Source organism: Cricetulus griseus, chromosome 8, assembly GCF_003668045.3.
Source record: "Cricetulus griseus strain 17A/GY chromosome 8, alternate assembly CriGri-PICRH-1.0, whole genome shotgun sequence".
NCBI classification, from domain to species: Eukaryota; Metazoa; Chordata; class Mammalia; order Rodentia; family Cricetidae; genus Cricetulus; species Cricetulus griseus.
In genome coordinates, this window is record NC_048601.1 from 9018389 (window position 1) to 9036351 (window position 17963).

A 17963-nucleotide genomic window follows, 5' to 3' on the forward strand; every position below is an offset into this window, starting at 1 on the left:
CAGACAGAGACAGAGAGACAGACAGACAGAGACAGAGAGACAGAGAACTGGAAATGAGTCCAGGCAATAGGCGCTCAAGGCACACCTCCATGACGTATTTCCCCTAACAAGGCTCCACCTTCTAAAGGCTCCATAATTTTCCTTCCACCTCAGGCACAGCTCTACCAACTGGAGATCAAGTGTTCAAATACATGAGTCTATGGGGAATTTCTCTTTCAAATCACCACAGAGGCCAGGTCCACTGTGGGTGGTGCTGTCCCTATGCAGGCATGCCTGGCCTGCTACCAAAGCATGAGCCCAGGAGAGAGCCAGCAGTCAGCTGTTCTTCAGGGATTCTGGTTTGGGTTTCTGCTCTGTCTTCACCCACTGACAGACTGCATCCTGGAAGGGTAAGCCACGCCAACCCACTCCTGCCTTGTTGCTTCTGGTCACGTGTTCGGCCACAGCAACAGAATGAGCCTAGAACACTCTGCACATTTTTATAAAATTCTGTTTGCTCTGCAGAATGTTGGGTTTTCTGAGGTATGGAATTAAAAACATTTCTCATGATTAGAGATGTCAGCCTGAAGTAAGTCACCATTTCCTTGTATCGTTAATTAGCTCCATCCTACCCCTCCATTTCACCACCAGGTTCACAGACCAATCCCAGGAAGGTGAAGCAACTAACTTTAAAAGGCAAAAGTTAAAAATATTTAGGTGGAAACATATTTCTATTCTTATATATATTAGGATTTCACCTTATTGTTTCCAGGCAATTAGGCTTCATCAGGCAGACCAAGCACCCTCATTTTAAACATTCCAAATACGAGCACTCTAAAAAGTGAAATTTTTATTACCAATAAGATGCCACATCTGAAAAACTGCAGACTACAAAACTTGTTTCATGCATAAAATTATTAAAAATACTGCACGACTTTCCCTCCAATCCTATTGTCAGGTGTATATGAAACAAATTTATGTTGAGGCTCGGGTCTCACATTTGTTGTATTTCATTATCTGTATGGAACTCTGAAACAATTTCCTAAACCTGAAATGCTTTTGGTCATGATTGTCTCAGACTTAGGATCCTTGACCTGTATGAACAATGGCATATAAGTGGAAGCCATGCCCTCACTTGCAGGAAGTTGTAGGATTCAGCAAAGATTTGCTACACCCTTTTTATGTTCCTCAGGAAGAGGAGTGGCAAGTCTCTGTGTGGCAGCTTTCCACATCACGACTGACAGAGCAACTGTTACCCAGAGGATACAGTAACCTCCTGATAATGGACACGCTTCTTTTTCAAGGTGAGTGGTACCTTGCCTAATACATGACAGACATGGAGCAGGAACAAGGAATGAACTTTACCGCTTTGAGTGACTAAGTTTTTGCTTTAGGATTATTTGTTACAAAGCATCTACTCCATCCTAACCCATACAACCAATTCATTATTTCCTTCCTGTGCCTGCATTGTTCTATGGGGCCCCTCTCTGTCTTCTCACTGCAGAATCCATGGGGCCGATGTTTTGATTTGACAGAAGTAAACTGTACTTAGCAGAGACACAGAAAGATCGAAAGACTTGCTGTAGTTATGGTACAAATAGGATTTTAATTTTAGTATTTGCATTTTATTGTTCTACTTGTATTGTTAATCACTTGGCTGTCTTGTTTATGCCATGTACTATAAAAATCTTTACAGATTGTGGAAAATGAATTTGCAATGTATCCAGAAAATTAAAGGAACAGTAGTCAGACCTTCACAGAAAAAAATGTATTTTATCTCAGGGAATCATAAATGTTGGAGAGATGCAGTATGATTGAAAAATGATAATTTGTGGCAGGAAGACCTGAATTCACGATGGCAAAAATGTACCCACATCATTAAATTCTATGTTTTCTCAGTAGCAAGTCATTTTATGAGTGGGATTGGACAAACTATTCCTAACTGTGAAGAGAAGATAATAACCAAGAATAGTTAACATAATATTAAAAGAAGGACTAAACAGTAGGTTTTACCATTCATATATTAATATTTTCATAAGTCTATGAGAAGAGAAACTGAGTGTTGAAAAGGGATTGCAACAAGTCAAAGGGAAATAGGAGAGAATTAAAAATCCAATCTATTTGTTTAACAAGGGTAGCAAAGTTTTGGTGGGAAAAGGATGAATTATTAAATAAATGGTGCTTGACAATTAGTCATTGATTTGAAAAGTCATGTTTGTGCTTATACACATTGAATCCTAGATTGACACAGGGCTTGCTTATTTATTTATTTGTTTATTTATTTATTTATTCATTTTTATAAGACCTATGTGCCCCAGGCTGATGTTGGTCTTGTTGTATAGTTGAGGCCGGGCTTAACTTCTGATTCTCCTGCTTCTACCTCCTAAGAACTAAGAGTAGCAAACATAAACCATCACCATTGTTTTATGTGGTGCTAGGGCTCAAACCCAGGACTTTGCACATGTTAGAAAGCACCCTACTAACTGAATTACATCTCCAAGCCATTCAAGATTTAAGTTTAAAAAGTAAAATAATAAAGAATGAAGAAGAAATGTGGGAAAATCTTATTTTAACTGCATGAAGTGTTGCTTATATATGATGCAAAAGATCAAACTGTTAAGAAGAGTGTTACTAAATTTTATCACAACATTTCTGTGAAATATCAGGACCAATTAGGAAAAAAAAGACCAAAGACACAAGAAATCTGTATGCATACAACTGTAAAAGGATTGGTATCCAACCTATATAAAAAGTATCTGCAAGTTGGTAATGGTAAAGAAACAGCTGCCCTTCTGCCTGCTGCCCGAGAGCCTTCATCCAGTAGCTGTTCCAAGCAGAAACAGGCACCCACAGCTAAGCACTGAACCATACTCCTGGAATCCAGTTGTGGAGAGGGAGGAGGGATGAACAAGGGAGCCAAGACCATGCTGGAGAAACCCGCAGAGACAGGTGATCTGACCTACTGAGTGCATGGAGACCCTAGTCATAAAGCTGGGGAAACAGCATTGGACCAAACCAAGCCCTCTGAATGTGGGTGCCAGCTAGGAGGCCAGGGCAGTCTATGGGAGCTCCATCAGTGAAGCCAGTCTTTAACCCTAGAGCACAAACGGACTTAGGGAGCCCAGTCCCTATGGAGGGTTACTATTGCAGCCCAGATACAGCAAAGAGGGCGTAGGCCATCCCCAAAATGATATGATGGACTTTGAAGGTCCCCTGTGGAGGGCCTCACTATCCCTGGGGAGGAGTTGGGGGTGGGGGGGGGAGGTTGGTGGGGAGCAAGGGAGGGCAAGGGAATGGGGTGTGGATATGTAAATATGAGTAATAATTAAAGAATTAAAAAATAAAAAATGTACATGGTACCAATTGTTCACATAATAAAAGTAGCAAAATATCAAAAAGAAAAGAAAAGAAAAGAAAGAAACAGCTATGTTGAAAACAAGGCAAAACACCAATGTTCGTAAGTTGGCACATGGGCTGGAGAGATGGCTCACAACCCAAAATATAAAGTAACACGTACATAGTTATCCTCCAATACTATGTGTGGAGCTACACACAGTATTTTTAAAATTCATTCTTTGACAGTTTCATAAATGTATGCAATGCACCCCAATCACATCCTCCATAACTTCCCTTTCCTCTCCCCCCAAAAATAGTTTTAAAAAGAAAAACAGCTTAAAGTTTATAAATGTATATTTATGAATACATTCTATAATTTCAATTTATATATTGTGATGTAATTAAATATAATGTACATTTATAATTTACATTATATTTAAATATGTAAAATGCAAATGTTAAAAATAAATGAAGCAAAGGTATATTTTCTTTATGAAGGTAATTTACCAAAATTTATGGGTAATGATACTAAAACCTGAATGAACTGAAACTTGAGAATATAAAACCTTCGGGCTTTGGGGACATGACTCAGGGGTAAAACTCTTGACACATCAGGTTGAAAACTTGTTGGGAACAGCATGGCAGATGCCCTGTATGTCAGCATAGTGGAGGCAGACAGTTGAATTAAAGAGCTCTGGGTTCAAGTGAGAGATCCTGCCTCAAAGTACAAGGTGGAGAGCCATTGAGGAAGACACCCAATGGCAACCTCTGGCTTACACACACACACACACACACACACACACACACACACACACACACACACACACACACACAAATACATACCTTTACCCACACACATGTGAATATTCATACACACATGCACACACATCACACAAACATTTGTAATACAAGAAAACAAAGTCTTGACTGGGCAGTGCGAGGGTGATCAAGAGTGGGCAGTGCTGGGAGTTGGTCTTTAAGTTCTTGCTTCCAACTTTGTGTTTTGTTAGTCTTGTTTGGGTGTTCACTGGGATTCAGGGAAGGCAAGAGTAATCTAGAAATCAACTGTCTGACACCCACAGGTATTGTCTTCCTTTCTAGTATGCAAAAGGTCCCCAATGAAGGCAATGGTAATGAGTTTGAGTTTTGGTGACAGAAGACTGCCTATATAAAATGTTTCTGTTTGCTTTTTGTTTTCCGAGAAAAAGTCTATTTGCTCTTGCTGTTCAGGAACTCACCATGTAGACCAGACTGCCTCTGCCTGCCCCGTGCTGGGATTAAAGGCGTGTGCCACCACACCTGGATGCCTACAAAACACTTCAAGGAGACTCTTTAGCAAACTTTGTGAGCTCTTCTGGACTGGAATGAAATATCTGAACGGTAACGGCTATCTGTGGCAGGAAAGAGGTGAGGAAGGCGGACATACCCAGGAAGAGCGCAGGGAAGGGGCTGTGTGGGGTGTGCACGTGTTCGGGCTGACAAAGGTCAAGAGGAGACTTCACTTCTGAAGGATGAGGGGAGGAACTGAATGTCAGAGGGGAAGAAAAGGGAAAAGGAGAGACCTGTGGCCTGGGATAGTAAAGTGCGGCTGTCACTGCCTCGTGGGCATCTTGGTGGGAGCAGGGCTTGCCGGGCTGTGTTCCTTACCATCCATCCTTGCTGGTCACTCTGGATTTCCAAGGTGAGAGCCTGTCATTTGGGAATGAAGCTCACAGCCCCTGTATGGCAGGCTCCACATGGACTGCATGGAGAAAGTGAGCAGCATTGTAAGTGGAACCAGAGAGGAAGGCTGATGAGTGTGACAAGGGGACAAGCTTGACACGCCGGGCAGCGGCAGCAGAGTCACTGAGGGCCCAGGTCTTCTGACTGCCAAAGGGCTCATTAAGAGCCAGGAGTCTACTGCTTTGGGCTCATAAAGCTAACGATGACAGCCCAGTTGTCGAGTTCGGAAAGACAATCCTTCTTCTAACTGAGACAAGTGCCAAGTAAAGCATGAATAAATGCAACCAAAGTTTATAGCGGGAAACCTTTCTAAGTGCATTGCAAGTGAAAAATATCAGATGGGAAGACATTTCTGTGAAAATAAGCTTGATGGAGATGTTTTCCATAAATTATGTATTCGAGTGACAGTTTTAAGTACAGATTATTTATTTTGGGGACAAGGTCTCTTTATGTGGCTCTGGCTGGCCTAGAATTTGCTATGTAAACCAGGCTGGCCTCAGAGTCACAGAGATCAGCCTGCCTCTGCATCTGGAGTGATGGGTGGGATCAAAGGTGGGCACAGCCATGTCTGGCCATGACAGTTCTTTTTTTTTAAATAGTGTGAAAATTTTATTTGCATTAATTATTAACTCATTTTTCTTCCAACATCGGAAGAGATACACTTTTTTTCCCTTTGTGATTAGAGAAGAGACATTTTGGAATGGACAATCAGATTCTACCATTCATTAAAGAAATATTGAAGTCTTGAAACAATCCAGTGCCAAAGTGGAACTCAATGGAGTCAGAGCTAGATTGATCACAGATAGTTCATTAAGAAAGTTCTCACGCAATGGTCCATTCAGCCAGGTAGAAGAGGGGAAAGAGGGCCCAATTAGTGTGTCCCTGATATTTAAAGCCTGGCTACGTCACTCTGACCACGCCCAAATGGGCATGGTCAGCGGCACTTGTGCAAGCTCCCAATTGGGTGTGATCAGCATTTCCCCCTATAATTCCCCTTTTAGTCTAAAAGAGGATTTATGCTTACACAATGGTGTCAGGATGTAGTTTTATGAACTTCCACATGAAAACTTCATAAAAGCTTAAAAAGGGAGTTTAGAAGCAAAGGAACAGAGACAAACATGACTTCTTGGTGGCAACATTTTCTCGGGTGGTCTCTGTTTTGCTAGAGACAAGCAGAGACTCGAGCGGCTCCTTTAAGAGAGGCTTCCTGACTCAGCATAAGCGGCAAAAACAGCAAGGCTCTTTTAGCAATGTTGTTTAGCAGATAAAAGACCATGTGGCCAGAAAAAGGTAAATATTTACAGAAAAGACAGATTCAGATGAAGGCAAACCTCTAAAGGTTTACTGTGTGTTTAATATATATATATATATATATATATATATATATATATATGCTTGTGAGAGAAAAGAAACAGGATAAAGTAATTAAAAGAAAGAAAGAGAAGCTGGTGGTGGCGTTGCACACCAGTAGGATTTGCAGAAGGAAGCAGAGGCAGGCGAATTTCCACAGAGAAACCCTGTCTCAGGAAAAAAAGAAAAAGAAGAAAGTAAAAGAAATAGAATAATAAATAAGCCATGGAAAGATGGAAAATACACAGAGAGTCTGGATACTATATGCTGTATTGTTGTTTTTAAATAGTTTGATTGCCAAGGAAAGAGCTACGGCTGTTAAAAGACATTTGATATATAAGTGCTGCTAAATTAGTCCAACTTATATATTTTAAAAATGCTTTGACTTCTAAATTTAAATATAAGGGCAGGTTACTTGGGAAAGGAGTTTTTGCTTGTGTTTCCACAGAAAATGGAAAGCTAGGGATTCCTTCCAGACTAATATGGATTGATGACGCAAGACCCCCCAAACAGTGTCCCAGGTGATCCAACATCTAAAACAGTTGAGATGATACAGCCTTACAGACTACAAAAACAAGGACTTGGTCAGGTTCCTGTGTTTCATCAGGATCCCCATGGTATGGACATTGCCCCCAACCAGCAGGAAGCAGTTTGGAATGAACGACACCCAAATCCCCAAATATTGTTTATAAATGTTTGTTTTCATTTAAATGGGGTTGGTTATAAATAGTAATGATCACAGTCAATCTCTTTTTAAAGGAAAAAGGGGAATAGGATATAGAAATGAATACTTTGCATTTGTATGGATTTTCATTTATTGATACAACTTTATGGCCAATTTTGTGATATGAACTTCTCCTCTTGTTTGGTATTGTGTTTATACAGATCTTTTAAAATGTAATGCATAATTAAATACAGATTATATAGTCACCTATAATAGTCAAAACTTACAGTTAGGTTAGTTAGGTTTTCTAGATATATAGAGATGTATTTGAGATGGATAGATATTCTTCAAACCTTTCAAAGACCTACAGAATATATTGCATTTAAAGGGTTTATGATTTTTCATGGCAGTGAAATACAACTGCTTTTGGCACACCAATTACATCTGAGAGGAAGATGGGCATTCAAGAAACTCAATATGGAGTTTGCCTTCAACATGGCAAGATTAGCCATTTGGGCAAGAAAGTGCTCTTGCCTAGACTATTGGATAAAATGGACATGCAGTACCCACAGGAAAGTCACTGCTGAACTTGCAAAACAAGACGGTCCTGAAGGGTTCCTGCTTCATGGAGAAGCCTGCCAGATACACTGTGGCCTATGGGTGAAGATGAATGCCCCAATGTTACAGAGAAACTTTGGGTGACTGTTCAGGTAGTGAGATGTCTCTGTCAGATCTAGAGTTTATATATTATCCTCTGTGGTCTTTGATGGAGTTGAACACAGATAGTTATGGTTATAGTTTTATTTAGTTATTATAAAAGATGAGCTACATATAAGACTTTAGATTCACAAAGATAGGAGAGATGATAGAATATTTTCTTTAAAATCTTGCTAAATGTTAATGACTAAATATCGTAACTATAGTTCTTACTTGATAACTGTTTTGTTATATATTTTCTATGTTAATGTTAAAACCCTTCTTTTATTTAGACGGAAAAGAGGAGATGATGGGGGAGGTCCTTCTGTGTATATGTTTGTCTTATTGGTTGATAAATAAAGTAAGTTAAGCAGGACTAGGAAAGAAGGAAGATTCTGGGGAATGTAGTAAAGGGACACAGCTGCCATGTGATCACCAGGAAGACAGGACACATAAGGCTGGCATCCTCAATAAGATAAGTCTTTATAAAATATATAGATTGATGGTTATGGTTGATAATTAAGACTGAGCTAGCAAATAAGAAATCCTAGTCATTGGCCAGCAGCAATGTACCTAATATTAATCTCTGTGTGTTATTTTGGGCACCCACATGGCAGTAGGGCTTGGGTGGCTGGCAGAAAGCGTTACCTTTACACAGTGCAATGATTTCAGTAGTCCTGTTGTCTCCATTGTAACCCAGCCAAATATCTGCATGATAAGTAATTTGAAGTCTCGAGCTGCAATTTACCATATTTTCCTATGTGGTCTACAGAGCCAGGAAGTCTAAAGCAACCTCAGGCTTCAGAACCTCAGGCCTCATGACTGACAGCACAACTCAGTAGCTAAGTCACTGGATCAGCATTGTCTGAATACCAGGGGCCAAACCTCTACCGCATCAAGCTAGCTCTGGCCTTCCCAGTTCTTAAAATTGCCTTACTGGAGGGATTAGGGCTTTGACTTTTTAACTCTTGATTATTTTTCTTATGAAATTGTCAACATATGCAAGGTGGTATCACTGTGTGAGATGTAACCGGAGAGAGATAACTATCTGATGGCTGATACTTTGGGCTTTTAAATGAGTCGTCTCTTCAATAAATCAGAAATCTCAGTAACAAGTTTAGACTCTGTGTCACTTTATAACAACCTGACAGGCACATCCTTGACACATTTCATCAGGACACATTTATAAAAATTTAGCTAACTCTTTAATAGAACATGATATCTTATGACCTAGACATTAGTCTCCCTAATTTGTTTTCATCCTCGGGCCTTCAAACCATCTTGTAATAAATATGAAAAAATTTAAGTGCGAAAATGAGTAGTGTATTATTTTAACACTTTGGAGAAATAAGTCAGTAAATATTTTCCTGTGACTTAAAAAAAGTAAGAGCTGTCAATCTTGCATGTTTCTGGACTTTTAGCTTATAACAAATATATTGTAGAATATAAAATTTTTTTATCTTATTTTGAAGGCATTACATACATAGTTGTCCAAAATAATGTATTTTTTAAAATTGACGTGAATGCATCCATATTCCATTAAAAATAATCTGACTTATGTGCACTTACTAGCAAACAAATTTACAAATTTTGAATTTGTTTTGAAGTGCTGATGCTTGGGAGAAGGCTAGCTGTAAGCATGTTACCCTACCTATCAACAGAAAAAGAACCCAAGACAGTTCTTTAAACAAGAATATGCTATGGCATTATTTCCTTCCCTTCCAGAAGAAAAATTGTACAAGATGTAGATTCTATAATAATAAAAAGTTAGGAAGCATAGTAAGAATAAAAATAAGAATGTGTGGAAAACTGCTAATTGGGTTTACTTAGGAAAGTACTCATTATTCTGGAGGACAGATGTATCTATGGATTTAATATCCTTTTTACTGTTTATTAATGTGTGTCAGTGTAAGGGGAATAAAATTCTACTTCTGTTCTTAATACTTAAAACCTGAGTTGATCAGAGAAAAGCATGTAGATTTCATGTGTTCCATGGATGCTCGTGTAGGCAGGTGGGGAGCCTTTGAGTCACCCAAACCTAAATGCTCACACAGATCACACAGATGGTGCTCAGCCAACAGTGATGGTACTTCCTGGTATACTCATTCTAAGTTGAAAATGCTTAAGGTGAAAAATGCATCAGATATATCCAACCCATGCCATGACCAGGCAACTTAGTCTACTGTAGAGTGCCAGATGTTTGCCCTCATGATTATATGACTGACTGGTGGCTGTGGCCCTCTGCTGCCAAGTATACTTCAAGATCTTGTCAGTTAATAGTTGATATTGACTGTCAGGGACAATGGGCTTAACTATGGGACTTGCTTTGGTCAATGGGATGGTAGCAGGTGTAACACTGCTGTGGAACACTCTTTTGTACACTGTGAATATTTGTTGTTCTCATTGATTGAATAAAGAGCTAACTGGCCAATAGCTAGGCAGGTAGAGGTTAGGTGGGACTTTTGGATAAAATGAAAGCCTGGGGAAGAGCAAGGGAAGAGTAACTAGCCAGAGACAGAGCAAGAAGGAGATGAACATGCTGTGCTGAAAAAAGGTTCATCCACATGGTGCAGTGTAGATAAATATGAGCTAATTTGAGATGCAAGAGCTAATTAGTAACAAGGCTAAGCTTTTGGCCAAGCACTTACAGTTAATGATAAGTCTCTGTGTGTTTATTTGGGAGCTGACTGGTGGAACAGAAAAACCCTGCTAACATAACATGAAAAAGGACATGAAGTGGCATAATACTTTGAGGTTTGTCTCTTTTGCACCTCTGTCCTTGTCACTGGAGCATACCTGAGCTTTCTTGCTTGAAGCTAAGTGATATTTGGAAGAGATCAGTGTTACCCAGTTGTTCTAGTCAGGACAATCTTGCATCAGACACTACCAGATGACTCCAATCATACAAGCAATAAACCACACTAAGTTGGGTGCTACTGAGGGTTTTTTGGTCAATAATTACTAATGATGCATCTTTTCATGACTCCTGCATTAAAGGGGCTCTGAAGAGAATTACATTTAATGTCCAATGTGGCTGAAACTAGACTAGTAAGCGGTAGACTCACCTGAAGTGAATGCCAGGTTGGGCCAAAGGTGTCTACCTTGGTTGTGGAAACCATTGATTGTATTCCAGTACTCATCATTTTCATAATTCTCTGCTAGCAGAACTCTTGAATTTTAGCTACAACCTTTGTTTTTCAGATAAAGATGACATTTTCCAGCCCCTATTGCAATTAGATATGATATGACTGGATTCTGGCCAAAGCAGTGCAATCAAAGGCACTGTATTCCCTCCCACAGGACCAAGCCCAGCCTCAGGGGTTCCATACTCCAATGCTTGGCTTTCTAAGTGATGCTGTGTCACTGGCTTGTCCTGGGGAGATCACCAGGACCTCACCCACCAGTGCCATCCACTGATGCACTGGTCTTCCTTGAAAAGTGAATCTCTCAATCCCCATCAAAGTAGCTTCTCTTTACAGCAGATGGAGAGCATTACAGAAACCCACACTGGTCAAAACATATGTAACAACAGACCATGGCATGCCAGACACAGCTGATACACATACAGCACAACCACTGCATCTAAGGTTTGGGGAAGGCCAGAGGATGGAGATGTCTGCCGTGAGACAGTGTGCTCTGCATAGTACAGGGAAGCTGCAGGCATGAAATCCTAGCAACACACAAGACCTGCAACATGGTAACACTAGTTTACATGCCAATGGGGATGAGAAAAATCCCATAAGGGTACACTCCTAGATGAAGAAATACAGACAATTAATGATGATGATGATGAGAGAGAGAGAGAGAGAGAGAGAGAGAGAGAGAGAGAGAGAGAGAGAGAGAGAGAGAATCAGTCTTCCCCAGGGATGAGCCCCCTAATTGGCTATGCAATCTCTCAAGCAGATAGCCCTAAACACATATGAACAACACTGAATTGAGTCGTCAGATTGTGTGTGTGTGTGTGTGTGTGTGTGTGTGTGTGTGTGTGTGTGTGTGTGTGTATCTGCCTGCCTCTCTGTCTGTGTAACAATAAAAGTTAAGGAAAAAGTCAATAATTTGGGAGCGAGTAGGGGACACACAGGAGGAACTGGAGGGGGTAGAAATTATGTAAATATAGTACTCATGCATGAAATTCTCAAACAATGTAGCTATGAGTAAGATGTCTTGCTAGAGAGAGCTACTATGGGTTAGAGAGAAACCTGGTGTTAGGCAAATTCCCAAGAATCCACAAGAATGACCCCAGCTAAGATTCCTAGCAATAGTGGAGAGGGTGCCTGAACTGGCCTTTCCCTGTAATCAGATTGGTGACATCCCAACTATCATTATAAAGCCCTCATACAGTAACTTATGGAACCAGATGCAGAGATCCACAGCCAAGCACCAGCCTGAACTCCAGGAATCCAGTGGAAGAGGGAGGGGGAAACACATGAGCAAGTGAGGTCAAGATCATGATGGAGAAATCTACAGAGACAGCTGAAACTCATGGAAACTCTTGAACTCTGGAATGGCAGCTATGGAGTCTCTATGGCATCAAGATAGGCCCTCCGTATGTGGGAGACAGTTGTGGAGCTTGGGTCATCTGAAGGGCTCCTGGCAGTAGGACCAAGATCTATCTCTGGTACATGAGCTAGCTTGTTGAAGCCCGTTCCCTATGGTGGGATGCCATGCTCAGGTTTAATGCAGAGTTGGATCCTGACCTAACTTAATGTGCCAGACTTTGTTGACTCCCCATGGAGCCCTTACCCTTTGGGGGGAGTGGATGGGGACTGAGGGGGATGGGAGGGAGAACTTTGGTTGGAATGTAAAATGAAATTAAAAATAAATTTAATAAAAAAGAAAAAAGGTATCGTGTACAATTTCCAGACAATGTCCTTAAAAAAAAGAAAGGGTGTATTTTCAGCTTTTTATTTTTCTTCTTTCTCTAGTTGGAAGCAGACATAAACACAGGAACTGGAGCAGTCATTTTAGACTGGAAGTTGACGAGACAGGGTTGAGGATAAGCAAATAATAAGAAAAACATAAAGTATCTGGCATACACAATTACAGTACAAATCCTGGACCACCTGTCCAGACTTTAAATTGGAAGGGTGGAAATCTTTTGCATTATTTTATATATTGTATTTTAATGCTTCTAGCCATAGCCGCCCAGTCTGTGTCCTGATGAGTACATCCAGGTATCATGAAACATGGACAAATGAACAAGCACTTACTGTTACTGTGATAAATTTCCTCTAGCCCATTGGCTGTACTCATTGAGCTTGCTGGAGATAATTGAACGGAATATAATTGTCCATTAGTTCAGTTAGATAGTTCTGAGATGCTGCAAAATATTATGATCTTCATATTAATTCCCTTTGTCTAGATCAAAATCATCAATTAGCACTGAATCTTTCAGAGCAGTGCTTACTTTAGTAATAAATAAATGGAATCAATGATAATGTTGGGAATTATATTGTCAGTGAGAAATATATTGAGGTATAAATCTAGTCTTAAAGTTATTTCTATATGGCCAGAAATCTTTCAATTTAGTTGAAGAGATTAGATACAAAATTATAAGATTCCTTCACCCTCACGTGTTGATCTGAGCTGTGAACTGAACTTCTCTGGGGGAAACCATATCTGTGTTGAATACAGCAGGCTAATGGACTGACCAGAATTCCTGATTGTGAATTATGGAATATTGCAGATAATCAGACAGATGATCTTTTTTTTATCTGCAGTCTCCTTGCCAGCGGTTTACTCCAATACTGATCTAATACCATGGTGGCTATTAGGCAAAGCTTTTAGGAAGTATTGTTGAAATCAACCTAGCTTCCACCAACCCTGAAAATGTATATAGGAGATTTCCCCGCACTGTTATAATCTGCCTACCTGAAGTTTCCACCAAAGTATTTGGTAAAAAGTGTTGACTTATGACTTTATTTTGCTCTGTGGTTGCAAGAGTCTATGTGATATTTTCCATAATAGACAGTGAGCAGACTACTTTAAAAGTGGCCGTGAAGGTGTGAAATTCAAGTAACATGATACAACAGTGACATTTTTAATTTTCAAGTGTCACACATCCCTTGATAATGAGGACACATTCTGAGAAATGCACGTTTAGGCAATTTTGTCATTGTGTGAACAACACACCACCATATACAATTGATATTATAACCCACTATACAACTAGCTTATGCATATGTAGTTTGGCCTGGGATTAAACTAGATACAGGAGAAAATAATGCCATCAAGTCACATGGAAATTGTAGGGCTTCTGCTGGTTCTCCACTGAAATGGTTTTTGCATTTTTTTGTATAGAAGTATAAAGTATATAAACTAGAATAATAAAATGAATAATATAGTATAATATATAACATATAGTAAGTAAAATGTGTAAGACAGTAAACATATTATATAGTATAATATAGTAAAATATACATAAGTCAGTAGTATAATTGTTCAATATTTTCAATATTATATGCCATACATAATCATTATCTACTGTCTTTTCATATTAGCAACCATGAAGTACTTGTGATGACACTGACATCATCTTGTCTACAAACCCTAACCCTTGATGTCTATGACATAAAGACAGCTTTCACCATCATTAGCTGGTAGTAGTTCTTCAGTTCCATTGTGATCTTATGGGACCGTGGTCATAAAGTCTGCCCATTGTTCACAGTGTACTTACATGGTGAGTTAACTGCTTTTATGGTGTAGCTGTTTGCTTCAGGACTGTTGCCACCATGCTGCAGAGACTACTGTGTTGATCTGCAGAATACCTTGGCTCCTTGGTCATGTAACGAAATAAGCAAAACAATGCAGGGATAGCTAGATCCATGGCAACAGTAATGGGGCTGTTAACACTTCATAGTATAAGGGGTCATCACATGCTCATCTAACTATCTAACCATTATTCCTGCCCCACCTACTGGTGTGTAGGAGGTATAAGGACTGGGAAGGTGTGACTCTGCTGACCTAGTGTCCATGTGCTCACCATTTATGCTGGCTTGAACATTTCAGTCATGTGGCCCATGTCACCCATGTTCCTGTGAGCATCCCATAACTCATGCTTCTGTAAGAATCCCAGGTAGACTCACTGGTTTACCAAGCTGGACTTGGATGGAATTTACCTCTTTGGTTTGTCACTGGCACTCTGTTTGGGGGTAAATAGTCATTTATGTACATCTCTCCAGGAAAAGTCCAGGTTTCATTCTTTTAGAAGTGCTAGATAAAATTTGATGAGAATAGTCTCAAATATGTAACTAAGTTCATAGTATAGAATAAGAATTTGCCAAGAGAGGAAGAAAGGGCTGGAGAGATGGCTCAGTGGTTAAGAGTACTACTGTCTGCTCTTCCTGAGAACTCAGATTTGGTTCCCAGCAGCTTCTCATAACTCCACCTTCAGGGGATCTAATGCCCTCTTCTGGCCTTCATGGGTACATGAGGTGCACATACATTCAGGCAGAATTTGTGTGTGTGTGTGTGTGTGTGTGTGTGTGGTGTAGAATAGAAACAAATATTGAAAAAGAGAGGGTAAAAGGTTTGAGTTAAAATCTATGTGTGTTTAACTTATGTTGTTTTTTAAAGAACGTGACTTTTTTCAGTGTTTGTTGGGAAAAAAAAAGATTTCACTTTATTTGATGGCAAATCACACAATTTTAGCTTACTTACCAAAGAATATGGCTTCTGTCACATATGTATGTATGTATGTATGTATGAATCTATGTATCTGTTACCTGTCTTTTCATTTTTATTTATCTACTACTGTCTACCTATCTAATCTACCAGTTATCTGTCTGTCATTTATCTATCTCCCAGGCATAGTGATTTTTTATTTGGTATTAGTTGGATCTAAATTTGATGTGAGTTTTAAAATCACACTGAGTCCCTAGGCAAAAAAAAAAGCCTTTGTTTGGACCTGAATATATTTAAAATTCCTGATTTTGTAATATTATAAAAATATATCAATTTCCAGAAAATCCAACCATAGGATGAGAAACAGAGAAACCACTCCATGTGTATGGTGGCGGGTGGGCATCACAAGCTGTATGAAGTTATTTGTGGTTTGAATGGTCAAAATTTGAGTCTTATTAAAAATCTATATTAATAGATGAGAAATAAGACTTCATTAACTGAAATTTGGGCTCTTGACAATTCTTGAAGCTATAGGTCATAGTCTTAGATGGATAAGCCAGAACTTGGTAGGGAGCTGTTGGTATCATCTGGTCCTCTCTCAGTAAAGACTGTAAAAAGGTCATTGTGACTTGAGTCTGAAAGTCCTCCACAGTGTCATCCCTACATCATAGCATACTTTGGTTGGCTATGGGGCCTTTAAGAGGCAAGCCCAGCCCCCCACCCCTTTATTTTGGTTTTTGAGACAGGGTTTCTCTGTGTAGCTTTGGAGCCTATCCTGGCACTCGCTCTGGAAACCAGGCTGGCCTTGAACTCACAGAGATCTGCCTGCCTCTGCCTCCCGAGTGCTGGGATTAAAGGTGTGCGCCACCAACGCCCGGCAAAGCCCAGCCCTTTCTGATAGAAGTAGGTCACTAGGAGTGGGCCTTAGAAGGTTTCACCTCTGGTTCTGGTCTCTCTTCCCTCGTTTGCTGTCATGTGAACAGCTCACACGGCTCCCGTGGATGAGGACTTTGCCAGCATCTCTCAGATGAGTGTAAACGGCCCCACCCACAGCCCTTTCTGAAAACCGAAAACAGCTGTTATCCACCGTACAACCAAGTGTGGGGCAGTAGTAAGCACGGGTAAGAAAATAGGTCATGATGGGCAGGTTCCGGTATTCCACAAATACAGTCTATAGAAAAATCAGCAAGGATGAGTGAAATCTTTCCAGGAAAACGTTTAAAGCTAAAAATAGGGACAGAACCCTGAGACTGCCCGGAGGGAGGGATTCAGTAAGAAGGAATGGGGAGAGAGAGAGGCAGAGAGAGACAGAGACAGAGACAGACACAGAGACAGACAGACACAGAGTGAGACAGACAGATAGTGAAAGGGACAGAGACAGGGAAAGAGACACACAGAGAGACACCGTGTCAGTACAGTTAATTAGAATTGTACTGTTGGAGCTGAACATCAGGCCGTTCTTGGTGATTTCTGTGAAAGCAGGGAATGGGAAGTCGGGCGCATAGGATAAGGCATGAGGTGAGGAGGTGGAAGCAGGCATCGAGCCGACGACTTCAGACGCTCTGCAGTGCGTCAGAATCATTTTTAAATGGTGCAGTATGCATATTTAAATTCCTTTTCCTAGAGTACATTTTCTCATTAGCAATTTCCACAGTGAGAAAATATTTTCTTGTGGTTTTATATTTGTGGACAGTTTATTTTAGGACAAGTCAAACACATTTGAGGATTACATCTGTTTGAAATCTGTCATATTTTGATGCACTAATGAAGTAGACAGAATCCCTAGACAAGATTTCTATAAATTCAGAAATGCTCCTGGCCCTTCACCCTGGGTTTAAAGATCTGTACCATGAGGCAGCTTCCCTGACTTAAAGATTTCCCTAGAGAGCTAACCATTAGCAGCTGGTATCAAGGAGAGAGAGAGAGAGAGAGAGAGAGAGAGAGAGAGAGAGAGAGAGAGAGAGAGAGAGAGTTTGCAAAGCTTAAAACATTTTCTAATTTTATGCCAAGTCTTCACTCATGAATGGAGCCTTTTGCTTTGTCTGTTACTCCCAGGACTGGTGCAGATATTTGACCATGTGTTGATTGTGATAACCTCATTAAGAGATGGATGGAGAGATAGCTCCATTAGTTAAGTACCTTCTGCTCAAAATGAGGACATACATTTGGACCCAAAGGACCCATGCATGAAAAAGCTGGGTACACTGTCCTATCGTTGTGATCACAGCTCTGGGAAAATGGAGACAGAAGACTCCTCAGGGCTTGCTTGTCAGCTGGTCTGGTCTACTTAGCAAGCCTTAGATTAGTGGATAATTAACTAAAAATTTTATTAAGGTCTCAAATAATGAGGCGGAGAGTAATTGATAAGGACACTTGAAATTGACCACTGACTTCTGTGTGCAGGCACACCCGCAAACATGAACCCTCTCACATACGTGTGTACACACAAACACATACACTGATACACGTGCACATACACAAAGAAATGGACAAATAAAAATAATGGCCCCGGGCTTGGCGAGTTGGCTCAGCAGTTTAGAGCATTTGTTGCTCTTGTAGAGGACCTGGGTTTGATTCTCAGCACTCACATGGT